Here is a 19,783-nt window from a genome sequence, read left to right as displayed (position 1 = left end):
GAAGATTGTATTGAGGCAGATGATGAAAATGTTAGTAACAGTGACAATGATGAATGTAAAATATCTCATGATCACGCAAATACACACAATGAGAAGAAACCAAGAATAGGTAAACCAATTCATGATGAGTGTGCTCACATCTTGCATAGGAAGTTAGGACATGCAAGTTTTCCTGTAGTACAAAAAATGACTGAACACGCAGAAGGTGTCAAAATAAAAAATTGTGAAAATTATTTGGAATGCTCAGTATGTAAATCCACTAAACTAAAAACTAGTCCCAGACCAAAAAAAATCCAACAGATCAACTAACAAAATTTTTGACTTAGTACATATGGACTTAGTTGGTCCATTAACTCCATCAATCACTTATAGAAAACGTTACTTCCTAACAATAGTAGACGATTACAGTCGCTATGGTTTTGTTTACACATTAAAACACAAGGATGAAACCTTTCAGAAATTTAAGGAATTCTACAAACGCATAGAAACACAACATAATATCAGAATAAAACAAATTATGACAGATAGGGGATGTGAATTCATGTCTAAAGAATTCTCCCAATGGTTAAAGGATAGAGGAATGCTACATTTCACGTCTAGTCCATTTTCTGCGTTCCAAAACGGGATTGCAGAGAGAAAGAATTCCACACTACAAACCATGATTAGGTGCACATTAGAGGATGCTGGTTTAGGCAAACAATTTTGGTCAGAAGCCTTACATTATTCAAATTACACTCAAAATAGAACCTGGTCCAGTATTGTGAATAAAACACCATATGAGGTGATGTATAATAGGAAACCCAAATTAGCACACATGCACATATTTGGAGTCACTGCAGACGTACACATACCTAAGCAGTTGAGAAGAAAGGGAGAAAACGTATCCAGAAGATTAAGATTTATGGGATATGAAACTGGCACCAAAGGGTACAGATTCATTGATAATAATAACAAATTTATAGTTTCCAGAACAGCTGTGTTCCATGAACAGGCCAATTGGTCTAAATTACATCTTAATGAAATATTTCCAAATAAATGCAAAGATACAAAATCTTGTGAGGAAGGGACAATAGAAAATCAAAATATCAACAAAAATAAAAACAAAACCAAAACTTGGACAAATAGTCAGCACAAAATAAAGACAGACACATTAACCAAAAAGGAAGCAAGATATTTGCATGATTACCATAGCAAACCTGAAAGAGCTATTAGAAACAATAGAAATCAAATACCAAATAAATACAGAGATTACATAATGCATATGGATGGTGAACAAATGACACCTAATACATATGAGGAAGTATTAAAACTCCCTCGTGAAGAAAAGGAAAAATGGGAACTAGCTATGAAAAAAGAGATGGAAAGTTTGCAAGGATTAAATGTGTTTACACCTGCGATTGCACCTAAAGATAAAACAATTATAGGTACCAGGTGGATTTATAAAATTAAGAATCTAGAAGGAGGCAATACTCTATACAAAGCTAGATTGGTTGCACAAGGTTATGCACAAAAATATCCGGAGGACTACACTGACACATACTCCCCCACAGTGAGAACAGAGAGTGTTAAAACAGCTCTAGTAGTGGCATCTGCACTCAATCTTGATGTATTTCAATATGACATACAGACTGCGTATTTACACGCAAAACTAGATAAGGAAATATATGTAAGAGCACCACACAGTCAATACACTAATAAGAATGAAATTTGGCTATTGAACAAGAGTCTATACGGATTAAAGCAATCTGGCAAAAGATGGTACGATTGCTTGGTAAAAGTGCTTAAGACCATGGATTTCAATGCCACCACTGCTGATAACTGTTTCTTTGTAAAAAAGAGTGATGATCACATTGAATTTGTATTAATTTATGTAGATGATATTTTATATATAGGAAAACACAAGGAGAGAAGAGAAACCTTTGTAAATAAGCTAAACGAACATTTCTCGTTGAAATCTCTAGGTAAAGTAAACAAATACCTTGGTGTACAAATTAACAAAACTAGAAGGGGATTCAAACTTACTCAGAAAGATAAGATCATTGAACTTCTAAACAAATGCAATTTAAACAATGCCAAACCCTGTGACACTCCTATGCAAACTGATTTCCTTAGAAACACTGATGAATCTTCCCCTGAATTCAAGGATAATACATTTTATAGATCAGTCATAGGTTCACTTCTTTATATATCTAATTGGACCAGGCCAGATATTGCATTACCACTCAACTTATTGTCAAGACATGTTAGCAAACCAACAATGTATCATTGGGAAGCTGTCAAAAGAATTCTAAGATATCTGAAAAGTACATTAGACTTTTGCTTAGTATTAGAACCTAGTAATGATAAAGAACCAAAACTTACATGTTACGCAGATGCGGATTGGGCTGGAGATATATCATGCAGAAAGAGCACTTCTGGTTATATTTTTCTATTAAATGACTGTCCAGTTTACTGGTACACTGGTAAACAAGAACTGGTAGCCACTTCAACCACAGAAGCGGAATATGTTTGTTTGTCCAAAGCTGCAAATAACCTTGTATGGTTTAATGATTTGATTTCAGATGTTTGGAAAAAACCTGCTTTGCCTTTTGTTATGCATGAAGATAATAAAGCAGCCATTGAAATATCCAGATCCGATGCCATTGGACAAAGGTCCAGGCATATAGATATAAAGTTTAAGCATGTGAGACAATTGTCTCAAGATGGATTTATCAAAGCAGTGCATTGTGATACCTCTGAACAATTAGCTGACATATTGACGAAGCCTTTACCTTCTAAACAGCACAAATATTTAACCTCTAAATTATATGTCTTATACTGTCCTGAATCTGAATGTAATTGGTGTTGTATAGCGAACCGGCATTTAGAGGGGGATTTGTGAGATGTAAATGCCTTATTCCCTAATGTGTAAATAATGTATATATGGGACATCGGGGGTTAACTTATTCTTTGGTTCCTAATGTATTCATAATTCACCACTCCCATTCTTGGCTCCACCCTTTGTATATATAAGGAGCCACCTTCACCATTTTCCTTGCTTCTATTTGTGAATATTCAGTGAATATAGAATGCCTGTTATAATTAAAGAGAAATATATTTAAACCTCTAACTCTTATTATCATTATTGAGTCTGATCCTGAAAGTATTGCAACAATATCCAGCAGAAGTTTGGAAATAAAGGGACTCTGGGGTACAAATATATCTATCCTGTCAATGGGATAACCACTCCAAAACCTGAGTAGAAAGGCAAAATATTTAATGTGATTATAAAAGGAAAAAAAAAAGAAAGTTCGGATTCCAAAATGGGCCAGATCAGGACATGGACTTGTGAAAAATTCATTCCATAAAAAAATCCAGTTGGGCATGTTTTTGAGTGTTATTGACTGTTTCATTCTATGACCCTTTCGGTGTCCATCCAGTTATGGGACCAGATTGAAGCATAAGTAAGCAGCCCCATGATTCTATCTCTATCTCTATCTCTGTCTCTGTCCCTAACTTATTTCAGGGTTCAAAAAAATATAAGACAGGGTCTTATTTTCGGGGAAACATTATATATATAATATAATAATCTCTATCTCTATTGCTCTCTTTCTCTCTTTCTCTCTCATCTCTCATCTCTCTCTCATCTCTCTCTATCCCTCCCCCTTCCCTCTCTCTTTCTCTTTCCCTCCTTCTCTCTTTCCCCTGTCTTTCTCTCTCTTTCTCTTTCCCTCCCCCCTCTCATTTCTCTCTGTCTGTCCGTCCATCCATCCATCCATCCATCCATCCATCCATCCCTCTATCTATCTCTACCTCTATCTCTACATCTATCTATCTATCTATCTATCTATCTATCTATCTATCTATCTATCTACCTACCTACCTACCTACCTACCTACCTACCTACACATACATACATACATACATACATACATACATACATACATACATACATACCAGATGTGGGTTTCAGCAGGTTCTGACCAGTTCTGGAAAACCAGTAGCAGAACTTTTAAGTAGTTTGGAGAACTGGTAGTAAAAATTCTGACTGGCCCCGCCCCCATCTATTCTCTGCCTCCCAAGTCCCAACTGATCAGGAGGAAATGGGGATTTTGCAGTAACCTTCCCCTGGATTGGGGTGGGAATGGAGATTTTACAGTATCCTTCCCATGCCATGCCCACCAAGCCACACCACAGAACCAGTAGTAAAAATTTTTGAAACCCACCACTGATACATACACACACACACACAAACACCCAAAGACAACTTGGGAGGAAACTGACACAGATAGTATACATAAACAACCTACTTTGTTACCCAGAGGAAAACGCAAAGGCTTCATAATACCAATCATGATAAAGAATTCCAGAGTCTATGCCCTGCATGATTTCCCAATTTCTTTCAATCTCATCTTTCTTATTACCTTCTACTTTTGGTATCTTATAGTATTTACTATTGGAATCTTATGATTATATTACTCTGTTGTTTGTATGTACATTGAGAGCTTATGCACCAGACACAAATTCCTTGTATGTCCAATCACACTCGGCCAATAAAGAATATTCTATTCCATTCCATTCATCTGTATCAAGGCTAGACTGGTGTAGGTAGTGATATTTTGGTGTTGTTGTTGTTTTTTGAAATTTTGATACATCCTGGTTTTAAATTCACATCTAATTTTAAAAGGCTGGAATCGCTAATTAATTTACAGTATACTGAATGCCTTTGACATTTTTTATTAGGGATTGTTTTCTTTTTAAAGAATGTATATTTTCATATTTATTCTCACTGATATACGTATATCTCCTGCTGAGAACAATGCTACACCTAATTTGCTCCAGTAAATTAGCCCAATTAAAAATAACTCAACAAAATTGATACTGAATCTTCAATTACATCTTCAATGAGAAGACAAAGCACCACATGCAGCAGTGACTGGCTCATTGTTTGTCCTCTGAAACTCTTTTTAAGAACAATTTGTAGCTGTAAGGTTTTTCCCCATAAACTCTTTACAGCTTGAGTGATCTTCTGAACCACATATTATTCATTTTGTGTCCTCCTGTTCAGTGACCTATACTTCATATTCAGGTACAATCTGTTATTCTTGTCACCAATACTCCACTAATATTGTCTAAATGTTCAAGAAAATTCACAGGAATTTTCTTTAGAAAAGTAAAGAAAAATAATATTCTTTTCTGGGTGTCCTGTTGAAAGTTGAATAAAATTGTTAAAATCTACATGGGTTTGATACATTTTAACATTGTATCCAGCATTATCTTCTATCATTTTAGTTTTTTACTTCTTGTATTAATTTAAATGAGAATTTATCTGGATAAATTGTTAATTAATTATTACTCTGAATTTTTGCTGCAGTTTTATGTTCTAAGTGCTGTAGACTACATAAAATCTAGTTAGTTTCCATTAGTGGAGAAAGTTCATAGATACATAAATAAATATAGACATTTCAAATGTAGTGGTAAATGTAGTGTATCTCCCATAGACAGTCAAAGTATGTTAACTGCCAAATTTATGAGATTCTCCCACTTCCATCCCCAATACATATGAAATCCTTAAAGTGCTCTTGTAAGAAAACATTTACATCTCCCTGTTGGCAACAGGGAGAAGACTCAGTCAGAAATGTGTGGCCCAGTTAACCACTGACAATATATCAGAGATAGTATGGATAACATGCTATCCTAGTAAGAAGTGATAAATAACAATAAGGTTAGAAGGGCGAGTATGTCTAAAATATTCTGACATCATACTGTAGTTTCTACAATGTCTGCCTTTTGTTTTTAATCTTTGCTTTTCTGTGCCTTGCCATCAGGAGTGGGTTCTACTTACCTTTACTACCGGTTTGCAATGGGATTGCACGCACGCGTGAGCAAAGCAAGCATGTGCGCCTTGCTTCTGCGCATGCGCAGATCGCCGATGACAACATCCGGGGTGGTGGGCGGGGTCTCCTGCCGGTTTTATTACCAATTCTTGTGAACCAGTCCGAACCGGGGGCAAAGTATCACAGCTTTGCTGAGAGCCCAGTATATACTGTATTAGTGCTTGCATGCAAGCAAATGAAATTATATTGTATTTTCAAAGAGGTTTGGTTGCTTTAGGTGAGCCGGGTTTTCACCAACACAGAGAGAATAAAGAAAGAGGTAATTCAGCTGTTCGTTTTATTTAGAAGTGCTTTTTGACCTCCAAACTCACTCACTCAGACTCTTTATTGCAAATCCTCTTCCCAATAAAAGCCTGGTGGATTTGTGTCACATCTCTGATACTGAGAAGGCCTAAGTTAGCTATTGGTCATTAAAAAAAGAATAATCATTGTGGTTATCAGAGGATGTCTTAGAGCTCTGTGACAATCAATTAGGCAAATGTTTGTGAGGGTGGAGGTGTTGATTCAGCTGAGAAGAAACTGTGGTTCTGAAATATCCAGCAGTGATCTACTACAGTATTGCCCGTTCTATCTCAAAGCATCTGTGATGCTAATACTGCATTTGTTTGTCACATCACCCTACATCTCAGATACTATAGTGCAAAATAGATGCAGAAACCTAGGCGTGCCTCCTTTCAGATTTCAGGAAAGAATGACCCCAACACCATTTTCATGGAATAAAGGTACTTTTACTAAAATCGAACTGAATGCAGCCAAAGGAAAGCAAGATCTGAAGCAATAGGCGCAAAAATCACATATAGAAAGCCTCCCCTCCCACTGTCCAGCGTAAATCATCCAATCCAAAGGTCCTCCAGAGGTCAGGTGGAATCACACGTCTGGCAGTGTCATCAATCTGGAATGTCAGGACCATTGATTCGGTAGCCAGTTCAAAGGCACAGGACTGCAGCTAAGTTTTGCTTTCATTTCCCCTTTCCTCTCATCCTCCAGCACGCTTCCCCGACCAGCAACTCACTAGCTCCCCCTCCCCCCATTACCATGGCAGCTGACAAGCAAGCACTGAAAGAGCGGAGGCTGACAATGACCCTTAGATCAGGGGTCTCCAACCTTGGCAACTTTAAGACTTGTGGACTTCAACTCCCAGAGTTCCTCAGCCAGCAAAGCTCCACAAGTCTTAAAGTTGCCAAGGTTGGAGACCCCTGCCTTAGATAACAACACAGAATTAAAACATGGTAGGTAAGCTTTTATTGCGGTCAGAGACCAAATTAAAATAGACAAAGAAAGGGAGCATATTTTACAAATATGGATAGATCATGGGGCAGTACACCATCTACTGCCTCAAATACAATCTGTACTGTCAATACTAGTGATCCTCTGCCATCGGGCTTACCCGTCTCTTTTCCCGTTTTTTTCCAGCCACGACTGCAGCAAAAATTTTTGCCACCTTTAGAGTTACATTGGGGTCTGCATCCTGGACTAGGAAATAAAGGCTGAACATATCAGGTGAACCAGGGAATCTCTGGGAAATAGGAGAAATGAGTCTTGATCTTATATCCCGGTAGTGGGGACATATGAAAAACTTGTTTGCTGCCATCAAATAGTTAGCCCTGTTCTTGTGATAGCCTAGTGGTGAATGACTGTAAAGATCTACTTCTCTTTTAATTAATCACTACACAGTAAAAAAAAAAAATAAGCACAGATGATACAGATGTGTACAGTTGTTCAATTGTATAACTGCTATTAGTACTAACTGATAGAACCCTGTAATATGAATGCTTTTGGATTGATGCACCTTTGAAGGAGGTTAGTTCCCTTGCAGAGGTGGTATTCAGCAGGTTCTGACCAGTTCTGGAGAACTAATAGCGGAAATTTGGAGTAGTTTGGAGAACTGGTAAATACCACCTCTGACTGGCCCTGCCTCCATCTATTCTCTGCCTCCCGAGTCCCAGCTGATCATGAGGAAATGGGGATTTTGCAGTAACCTTCCCCTGCCATGCCCACCAAGCCATGCCCACAAAACCGTTAGTAAAAATTTTTTGAATCCCACCACTGGTTCTTTGCCAGAACTTCTGTCATTTCTCTATGCTTAGCTGGCTACTGTGTGATGAGGGAGGTTTTGTGCAGGCAAAACAACTTCTGAGGTGTGCAGTCTTTGGATCCAAAGTGGGCAAAAGTATTTTAGAACCATGGAGGCAACCTCAAGGTATCCGAGCTAAAGTGTTTTGCCTACTTTTGTTCATACATTTCACATTTCTATATACAGTCAGCACTAGTTGTGATCAGAGTATATTTTCTCTTTTTTTTAAAAAAAAAAAGTTTTTTTTAAAAAAAATATGTCAGAAATGGACAGTTCCTTTAAAAGAAAATAAAGGTTTTAATACAGGGGTGTCAAACTGACGGCAGGCCAAATGCATCACGTACAGACCATACCCACCCCAGCTCTGCAAATGGGGAAAACATCATGAAACATCATGTGACTGCAATGTGATGTGGCGAGTTTGACACCCGTGTTTTAACAGGTATTGTTGCTGTCTTGCTGTCATAATAGAATATCATGAAGAGGCATGATAAATGTGGCAGGGAGGTGTATTCCAAAGGCATGTGAAAGGATAATTACTTGTAAAATTTAGAGCTGTGCAAGGAGTGGCAATCAGATTTTTCAGCTCTGAAAGCTGATCAAACCACTTTTTGAAAATGTAGCGGGTTATACTAGCTCAATTGGTGTAAATTTGGATTTTGATTGGACTTGGAGGGGATTCTCCATTATTTAGAATGTGAGAAACAAATGAATAAACAGCTAAAGCTTTTGGTTTAAAATTAAAATGAATGAAAATTTCAGAAAAACGAGCACATTCTAGGAAAGGAGCATGATCACATATAATATGTGCATGCCCATCACTGTTGAGCTCAGCAATGTTACATAGAATGCAAAAAGGGAGTAAGAAATAGCACTAGAAATAAATTAAATCATGAGATTTAAAAAGGAAAAGGAAGCACAACCACATATAATACATGCATGCCCATGACACTAGTGAATGTTGAACTCAGCAATTTTACATAGAATGCAAAAAGAGAGTAAGAAATATAATAATAATAATAATAATAATAATAATAATAATAATAATAATAATAATAATAATAATAATAATAATAATATACCGCCCTTCTCCTGAAGGACTCAGGGCGGTGTACAGCCAATTTAAAAACACAAGACAAAACAGTGATTAAAAATTAAAATAATTAAATAGATTTGGCCCGGTTTAAAACCCCAAAAATTTAAAATATCCCAATTTAAAATTATTATGTTGCTAGCCCGGCCTGGTGGAACAACAGGGTCTTCATTGCGCAGCAAAACACCTAGAGGTCGGAGATCTTACGTATTTCCAGGGGCAGTTCATTCCACAGGGCTGGGGCTCCCACAGAGAAGGCCCTCCCCCTGGGTGTCGCCAGCCAACATAACTTGGCTGATGGCATCCTTAGGATACCCTCTCTGTGGGAGCGAACTGGCCGGTGGAAAGCTATTGGTGGCAGAAGTCGGTCTCGAAGGTACCCGGGTCCTGTGCCATGGAGCGCTTTAAAGGTGATGACCAACACCTTGAATCGCACCCGGAAGACCACTGGGAGCCAGTGCAGCTCGCACAGGAGGGGTGTCACGCGGGCACAATGAGTTGCGCCCATAACCACCTGCGCGGCCGCATTCTGGACCAGTTGGAGCCTCCGAGTGCTCTTCAAGGGGAGCCCCATGTAGAGAGCATTACAATAGTCCAGCCGGGAGGTGACAAGGGCGTGAGTGACCGTGCGCAAGGCGTCCCGGTCCAGAAAGGGCTGCAACTGGCGAATCAGGAGAACCTGATAAAAGGCCCCCCTGGCCACGGCCATCATATGCTCTTCTAAAGACAACCGTGCATCCAGGAGGACACCCAGATTGCGAGCCCTCTCTGTGGGGGGCAAAGATTCACCCCCAATAGTCAGCGATGGCACCTGCTGACTATATCGGGACGCCGGCAGCCACAGCCACTCAGTCTTGGACGGGTTGAGTCTGAGCCCGTCCCTCCCCATCCAGACCCACACGGCCTCCAGGCAGCGAGACATCACATCAAGGGCATCGTTGGGGTGGTCTATCACTAGAAATGAGATTGAAAAAGGAAAAGGAACCACAGCTAAAACTAGTTTATAACAATATCATTTACGTCTTCATAAGTATCATTAGAATGCATAGAATGCAGTTCTGCAGGCTACTTCTGCTGACTGCTGGCTGCCAACAGTTTGCCAGTTCGAACCTCACCAGGCTCAAGGTTGACTCAGCCTTCCATCCTTCCAAGGTCAGTAAAATGAGGACCCAGATTGTTGGGGCCAATATGTAAAGCACTGTGAAGCAGTATATAAGTCTAAGTGCTATTGCTATGGTATTACAAACTATCTTACTTCCACAATGTCCATAAACCACTTTGTACATTGCCTTTTTTTTTCTTTAGATGTCTCACACCCTTTTTTTTTTTTTTTTTTTAATTTGATTTATATGCCGCCCTTCTCTGGAGACTCAGGGCGGCTTACAATGCGTTAAGCAATAGCCTTCATCCTTTTGTATATTTTATACAAAGTCAGCTTATTGCCCCCACAAACTGGGTCCTCATTTCACCTACCTTTGAAAGGATGGAAGGCTGAGTCAACCTTGAGCCTTGGAGAGATTCGAACCAGCAGAAATTGCAGGCAGCTGTGTTAATAACAGGGTGCACTAAACCCCTGTACTATCAAGGCTCTTTTTTGTGATGATTTCATCAGTTTTCTTTCAACCATGTTTTTCCTTCTCCTTCTTATGTTCTTGATCCATTCATTCTTCAAAATACAAGAGAAACCTCTTTTTTCCAGGCTAATTTTAGGGAAGGAGTATCTGATATTTGTGAACGACCATTTCATTTGGAAGTATTCATCACAGTGATTGATGTTATTTGCATAGAACTGTAAATCCTTGCACACAAAGTCCATTTTACCATAATCTGGTACGTCAAGATTTCAGTGTGTTTATTCTGTAATTTGATTCTCATTCTCTTTCTTTCTTTCTTTCTTTCTTTCTTTCTTTCTTTCTTTCTTTCTTTCTTTCTTTCTTTCTTTCTTTCTTTCTTTCTTTCTATATATCCAATCCAATTTAACATATTTCATTTAAAATAGTCACCTATTATGCCATTCAATTCACTTCTGTTCAACACCCATTCCTATTTGAGCCTGTTTATAACTCTGGTGGGAATTTAGTTGAACCTTCCAGAGTTGTGGCTTGACTGTCAGAAAAAAAATCGAAAAAGCAATGGCAATCCACTTCTATGTTTAACAAGAAAACTATACAGATATGGACATATAGCCATCCAAATTCAGACATGATGCAAGGGACACATTGAGCTTCAGAGTACTTAAGGTATATATCAGAGGCAGGGCCCTATGGAAAATGTGGAATTAGGGGCAAGGGAAACTAATACAATTGTTTCTATCTCAGCTACATTAATACTAATCAATTCAATCTAGGGGAAAGCTCTTTATCAAATCAGAATGCAGCTCTAGTAAATATATAATGCTATATATCAATATCAATAAATGATACAAAGGTAAAGATAAAGTAATATAACTCAGTTAATCAAAATACCAGCTTTTCCCATGTAATTAAACTTCTAAAATCTGATTTGTCCACTGTCTCTGCTGAATTCAGTCTTGCGATATAAATTAGTAACCCTCGTGTCACTAATTACCAGAATTTTACAGAGGATGAACATTTCTAATTAGTTCTGTATTGCACATGCTTCCAATTCACAAACTCCTTCTGATGAATGGTGAACAGCTGTTACTGATAACATCAATGCGTTGTTCTTCTTTTTCATTTCAAATTGCATTCTTATGAAATTCTGCATTTGGGTGAGATGAGAAGAAGAAAGAGATTAAGAATTATTTGGGCATGTTAATCTGCATCAAGAAAAATACAAGAAAATAAAAATATTGGTGGGGAATAAAAGGTAAATGACCTTTTTTTTGATTAACAAGTCTATTGTAGTTCTTACTATTCAAAGATATATACTATTGTAGAGAAAAGACAAATAAATTACAATTACTAAAAAGTAGATTTATGGATTTTACACATTATGGAATGAGATGTCCTAAGAAGGAACGGTTGTGGCACAGTGGTTAGAATGTAGTATTGCAGGTTGATTCTGCCCACTGCCAGGAGTTTGATTTTTTTAAATCCAGTATAGTAAACAATATCATCTTCTTCCATCCTTCTGAGGTTGGTAAAATGAGGATCCAGATTGTTGGGGGCAATATGCTGAATCTGTAAACCACTTAGAGAGGGCTGTAAAGCACTTTGAAGCTTTACTTCTAAATGCTAGTCTAAATGCTATTACTAGAGCACCAAGAACTCCATAGTTCATAATTATATGAACTACATATAATTACTTCTATAAATTGTGAAATTTAAAGTGATGTTGGAAACATATTTAATAGCTGATTACATTGCTCAGAATTTTAAAATTATAAAAATGTAGCTGTGCCGTGTTTTAATTTCTAAATGGAGAAAGCAACAACAACATGTATTAACTTGTAAACACAGTGTCGAGCGGCATGCTGCACTCGACACCCTGATCCTCTGAGGCCAGCTGATACATCATGGACGACATATCAGAGGGGGAGGGTGGCACTGGGTGTTTGGTGGAGGGGCTAGGTGTGGCGATAGGCGTCTCTTCTCACGGATGTTTATCGGGATCGTGTGGGTCAGTGGAGACGCTACAAGCACCGCAACCGTCGCTGGAGCTTATGTTGGATGACGTCATTGCTGCGCGTCCCAGACAACAGCTGCGGGAAGTTTGAATGGGCCCAGCTGATAGCGCTCAGCGCTCAACCTATAAAGGACTCGAACGCTGGCCCTTGGCAGCCGCGTCTTTGTTTTGTTGTACAAATCCGGTCTCCACCGGGAGCAGTTGACACTAAATAAACCACGATACCTCGCTTTCTGGCTTCGTGTGCTTCTTGTCCAGGGGAGGCCGAGAGGAAGACGCGGCTGCCAAGGGCCAGCGTTCGAGTCCTTTATAGGACTAGTCCATTTGTCTAGCCGGTCACACCTAGCCACTCCGATCCTTTTCCGTGAAAAGAAAGACGGGGGCTTACGCTTATGCGTGGACTACCGGGGCCTGAATGCTGTTTGCATCGAACCATTGTATCCATTGCCCTTGATGTCTGATTTACTCACAACCCTCGCTACGGGTAAGATCTTCACGAAGTTAGACCTCTGCGAAGCCTATTACAGGGTGCGGATACGCCCGGGGGATGAGTGGAAAACCACATTTAACAGTCCCCTGGGTAGTTACCATTTCCTCGTGATGCCCTTTGGTCTACAAGGTGCTCCCGCTGTCTTTATGCAGCTTATAAACGGTGTGTTGCATGACTATCTGTACCGGGGGGTCTTAGTATATCTGGATGATATCCTTATTTACTCAAAGACAATGGAAGAACACGTTCAGCTAGTCAGGCTGGTGCTAACCCGCTTATTAGAAGCCCAATTATTCGTTAAACTCTTAAAATGCGAGTTCCATCGTAGGGAAATAGATTACCTCGGATTCCGCATCAATGAAACTGGAATACAGATGGATCCGAAAAAAGTGGAAGCAGTGATGGAATGGCAGGCCCCACAAACACGAAAGCAGCTGCAGAGCTTCCTCGGGTTCGCAAATTTCTACCGTCGGTTTATCCCGTCCTTCGCCAAAACAGTATTACCCCTCACGGACCTCCTACGAACGAGGGGGGTCGTGAAGCCTGGCACACGACCCAGACCAGGATACAAATTACCGTGGACAGCCACTTGCCAAAGGGCGTTTGAGGAACTCAAACGCCTGTTCGCCAAAGAGCCTATCCTAAAACATCCGGATACATCACAGATGTTTGTGGTACAAGCGGATGCCAGTGATGTGGCCGTGGGAGCTGTCCTCCTACAGAATGACATGACCAACGTCCTGAGACCGTGTGCCTATACCTCCCGGAAATTTACAGCAACAGAAAGAAATTGGGCTATATGGGAAAAGGAGGCCTTTGCAGTGAAGTGGGCATTACAAACCTGGAGACATCTGTTGGAGGGCAGTCCACAGCCGTTTGAGGTCTGGATGGATCACAAAAACCTGGAAGCGCTTCAGACACCTCGCAGGTTATCTCCGAAACAGGTCAGGTGGGCACAATACTTCCAACGGTTTCGTTTCACCCTGAAGTACAAGCCCGCGGGGAAGCTGTTTCTAGCCGATGCTTTATCCCGCATGCCGCAATATCACAGCAAACGAGCGGAGAGTTTACAATCTCTTTTTCCTCCCGTGTCTGTGGGAGCTTGTGTGTTAGGAACACGACAAACCGCTGACTGGATTACGGCATTGAAACAGGCCCTATCCACCGATAAGTGGTTGCGTGATAATCAATCACTCGTAACCCGCCGTGATGGACTAGTATGGTGGGGAGATAAATTATACATACCCGATGTGTTACGACAACATGTCCTAAAACAGTGTCATGACCAGAAAACCGCAGGACACTTTGGCTTCTTGAAAACTTTGCATCTGGCTAGGAGACAGTTCTGGTGGCCCAAAATGCGGAGGGATATTGACCAGTATATCAGGACCTGTCATATTTGCGCGGTCTCCAAGCCACGGCCCGGGAAGCCTCTAGGACCATTACAAACCGTAGCCGAACCAAACAGACCATGGGAAGAGATCTCCATGGACTTCATTGTAGACCTGCCTAGTAGTAGAGGATATACTGTGATATGGACAGTGCTTGATCTATTCTCAAAGCAGGCCCACTTTATTCCTTGCAAAGGGCTACCCTCAGCACAGCGGTTAGTTCGCTTATTCATTCAACATATCTATCGCCTACACGGAGTACCCAAACGAATCATATCGGACAGGGGGGTACAATTTACGGCCAAATTCTGGCGTGGTTTCCTCCATGACATAGGAGCAACACAAGGCTTAAGCTCTGCTTACCACCCGAGTACGAATGGGGCAGCGGAACGAGCCAATGCCATGGTGGAACGTTATCTGCGGTCCTATATTTCATACCAACAAACCGACTGGGTGGACTACTTACCGTTCGCTGAAACAGCATACAATAATGCTGTGCATCGTAGCACCGGATACGCTCCTTTCCGCATTGTCATGGGACGAGATTTCCCGGCTATCCCCGAACTGGATCTCCACCCTCCAATACCCACCACTCCAAATAGCTGGTCGTGTAATATCCAAAAGGTCTGGCCGCTTGTAAAGGAAGCCTTACAGAAGGCATCCACCGAATACAAAAGTCAGGCGGACAGGAAACGAACCACCTGTCCATCCTTCCAGGCCGGAGATCGGGTGTACTTGTCCACTAAGTATCTCAAATTACGGTTACCAAGCAAAAAATTAGGCCCCAAATATATCGGTCCCTTCCCTATCGTAAAAGTGATAAACCCGGTCACCTTTCAGTTGAAACTACCCCCTATATTGGGGAAAGTCCATCCGGTATTCCATTCCAGCCTCTTGAAACCAGCTGCCACAACGGTAGATCCCACACACAAAGCCCCTGGTCCGGTGACCGGGTCCTACTATGAGATTAGGGACATTATCGACTCCAGATATCATAGGGGCCAGCTACAATACCTGGTGAGATGGACCGGATACCCAGACACGGACTCTTCGTGGGTTCCGGTGGCTGATATAAACACCCCACGCCTCCTGAAACGTTTCCACAGGAACAATCCCCATAGAGTGCGCCTTAAGAAAAGTAACTAACATATGTGTCTCATTTCTCCCCTACAGGCAGAGACCTGGTAATGGGGGCCGCCTGTCGAGCGGCATGCTGCACTCGACACCCTGATCCTCTGAGGCCAGCCGATACATCATGGACGACATATCAGAGGGGGAGGGTGGCACTGGGTGTTTGGTGGAGGGGCTAGGTGTGGCGATAGGCGTCTCTTCTCATGGGTGTTTATCGGGATCGTGTGGGTCAGTGGAGACGCTACAAGCACCGCAACCATCGCTGGAGCTTATGTTGGATGACGTCATTGCTGCGCGTCCCAGACAACAGCTGCGGGAAGTTTGAATGGGCCCAGCTGATAGCGCTCAGCGCTCAACCTATAAAGGACTCGAACGCTGGCCCTTGGCAGCCGCGTCTTTGTTTTGTTTTACAAATCCGGTCTCCACCGGGAGCAGTTGACACTAAATAAACCACGATACCTCGCTTTCTGGCTTCGTGTGCTTCTTGTCCAGGGGAGGCCGAGACACAGTTCTATACAACCCAAATGTTACCTTTTGATATTTCTCCTCTTCTGCTGGTTTACTAATGACCTGAATCAGTTTCATCCAGCTTGCATTAACATCAGCAACATATATTTAAGAAATTGATAAATCAGCATACAATGTTTACTGTGCTGGTTTGGCACATTTCCATTTCTTTTCTTAAACAATAGAGTTCTAGAAGAAACAAAGATGGTGATGTGATGACTTATTTATGTAGTGCTTAAGCACTAATACTTGGAAGATTGATAGAGCACTAGAAAAAGATTCTTTATATGGCTAGTGTATTCATGGATGGCCTACAAAAATGTCAGGTGATCAGTACATTATACTAACTCGATTGTTGATAATGTTTCTTAGACCTGTACTCTAAATCCAAATGCAGTAAGGAATAATATATTTATATATATATTGGTGACAAGTTTAAAAGTTAGTGGTCTTCTGAAGAGTGATTAAAATCAAACTATACAACTGGGAGGGATTTTATCACAAGTATTGTCAATTAAAGTACCATGAATTAAAGAACCAAGAGCTAAAGAGCTAAAGCTAAAGCTACTTGAGAAATCTATCAAATTTATATAAGTATTGTATATAATTTTACTTGTGCCATACAATCCAACAGATCATTCAAGGGCAGTCACAAATCCACATTTAAATATTGTAATATTGATATATAATTTCTTTTTTTATTAATTTTTTTAAATTTTTATTATAACACAATGTGACAAATACAGAACACACTATATATATATATATATATATATATATATATATATATATATATATACATATATACATACATACATACATACATATATATATACACACACACTCTTTTAACAGCTATTTCGTGGTGGTCATATTGAGATATAATTTCAATAGTCAGAAAGGATACGTTTTGTTCCTATCCACAAAACAAAATGTTGAGCAAGAACATTATTTTTCTGATGAACCCAGGTTTTTAATTTGCTTTGGTTCCTCAATTGCAATCAAGACTGTTAAACAAGTCTTTTGTTATTGATTTTGCATTGCAGTATTTTTTTTTTGATGCATTTATTATAATTTAATTAAAAAATAACATGTTTCACGTATGCTGCCTTTAAAAATATCAAAACCAAATTATTTGTTCAAACATAAAAATAAAATAAAATTTCAGAATCTGATTTAATCACTGTTCACTAAATGCAGTTTGTGGCTAATTCTATTATTAGGATAATATCCACAGCAATTTGTTATGTTCTTTCCTGAAATTTTTGCCTTTCTGGTTTTAACTTCTTTTCTTGGCAATTCCACATTTTTTCTGACATTTAGCTTTCTTTCTTCTGTTTCTTGATCTTTGACAGTCTCTTTTCACATTCATCTTTAACAGCCCATTTATTTCACTCTTCAGTTCCTCTGGCTCCTTATCAATCAGATTCAGGACATCAAAGTGATTCCTAATACTCTGCTGGGAAATGGTGGTTAGATGTTCAAGAACATATGGTGGAAACTGGTTGGCTTTGTTCTTGCACTTCAGTTTGATTTGGAACTTGCATACAGACAGTTTTTGATCTGATCCACAAACAGACCATGTTTTTGCTGTTATAACTGAGTTCTTCCATCTCTTTGCATCAATAAGGTAGTCAAACTGATTTCTATGTACTTCATCCTGTGAGATCCATGTATATAGCTGTCATTTTGGTAATTGGAAGATTGTACTAGCAATGAATAAATCATTTGAGTGGCAGAAATTGCTAACTTATTCTCTTGCTTCATTTCCATTTCCTAGCTCATAAAAGCCAAGTCCATTTTCCTCTTTAGTATTTCCAATTTTTGATTTCCAGTCTCTTGCATGCATGTTCTATTGATTTCAGATTAGCTTGGCTATAATACTTATTAACCTTCCCTTCTTCTACATCAGTGACTGAAGCATAATTATCTGCAAAGTCTAATTGATCTTATTTGGCTATTGACTACATTGCTATATCTCTTCTGGATGTTATATCCAGAAGAGATATATCATCCATTACCCTCTTCTTAGAGACAAACAACCTACTCTCTAACAAGCAGTTTGGCTTCAGAAAAAAACTGTCCTGCAATCTGCAACTCCTACACTGCAAAAACATATGGACTTCACAACTCAACCAGGGTAAGGCAATAGACACAATTTATATAGATTTCTGTAAAGCCTTTGATTCAGTAGTACATGACAGCTACTTCTAAAACTAAAATTTTATGGCATTTCTGGATCCCTGCATAAATGGATAGCTACGTTTCTATCAAACAGGCAACAAGTAGTCAAAGTAGGGAATACCCTATCAAATCCTGCACCAGTTAACAGCGGCATCCCACAAGGAAGCGTTCTAGGACCCACACTTTTTATACTTTACATAAACAATCTTTGCAATCATATTATAAGCAACTGCGTTCTCTTCACTGATGATGTAAAACTATTCAACACCACTGACAATGCTGCTACACTACAAAAAGACCTTGACTATGTGTCAGAATGGTCAAACAATTGGCAACTCCAAATCTCAACCAACAAATGTTCTGTCCTACATATTGACAACAAAAAAACTCAAAACATTAAATACAATATGGGTGGATATGACCTTATAGATGACTCTCACTCTGTTAAGGACCTTGGAGTACTCATCTCAAATGATCTAAGTGCCAGAGCTCACTGTAACAACATTGCCAAAAAAGCATTAAAAGTTGTTAACTTAATCTTGCGTAGCTTCTTCTCCGCTAATATTGAACTGCAAACCGGGGCATACAAAACTTTTGCTAGACCAATTCTTGAATACAGCTCATCTGTCTGGACATTAATCGGACATTAATACAATCAAATGAGTCCAAAGATATTTCACGAGAAGAGTCCTCCACTCCTCTGCTCGCAACAGAATACCTTATGCCACCAGGCTTCAAATTTTGGGATTAGACCATTTAGAACTTCGCCGTCTTTGGTTAGACCTAAGCATAGCACATAAAATTATCTGCTACAATGTCCTACCTGTCAATGACTACTTCAGCTTCAACCACAACAATACACAAGCACACAATAGATACAAACTTGTGGTAAACCGTGCTAAACTTGATTGTAGAAAATACAACTTCAGTAACAGTCATTAATGCCTGGAATGCACTACCTGACTCTGTGGTTTCTTCCCCTAACCCCCAAAACTTTAAACTTAGACTATCTACTGTCGACCTCACCCCATTCCTAAGAGGTCTCTAAGGGGCGTGCATAAGTGCACCAGGATGCCTACCATGCCTGTCCTAATATTCCCTTTAATTGTATTCATTTTATGTATTCATAATTATGTTTATATCTGTTACCTATTACATGCTTGACAAAATAAAATAAAGAAAGAAAAGAAAAGAAAAGAAAAGACTTTGAAAGCAACACTACTTCTTCTTGTTCTTTTAAATCCAATGTAGGAAACAATATGATCTTCTGCCTTTCCAATTCCAGTCCATTTTTATTTATTAATGGCTAAGATGTCAAAGTGTAGTAGATTTATTTTGTCTTTCACTGTGTTGAGCTTTATTTTCATTTGATTTTTAAAAAGAAACATAATTCTTCAGTTCCTAAACTTAAAACATGCCCTAACAAACATCGAATGAAAGACAAATAGG

The sequence above is a fragment of the Pituophis catenifer genome, unplaced genomic scaffold (genome assembly GCF_029215685.1).
Source record: "Pituophis catenifer annectens isolate HBS135680 unplaced genomic scaffold, rPitCat1.0.hap2 SCAF_2, whole genome shotgun sequence".
Lineage (NCBI taxonomy): Eukaryota > Metazoa > Chordata > Lepidosauria > Squamata > Colubridae > Pituophis > Pituophis catenifer.
The sequence above is the reverse complement of the archived record's forward strand: the minus strand, read 5'-3'. Positions refer to the sequence as shown.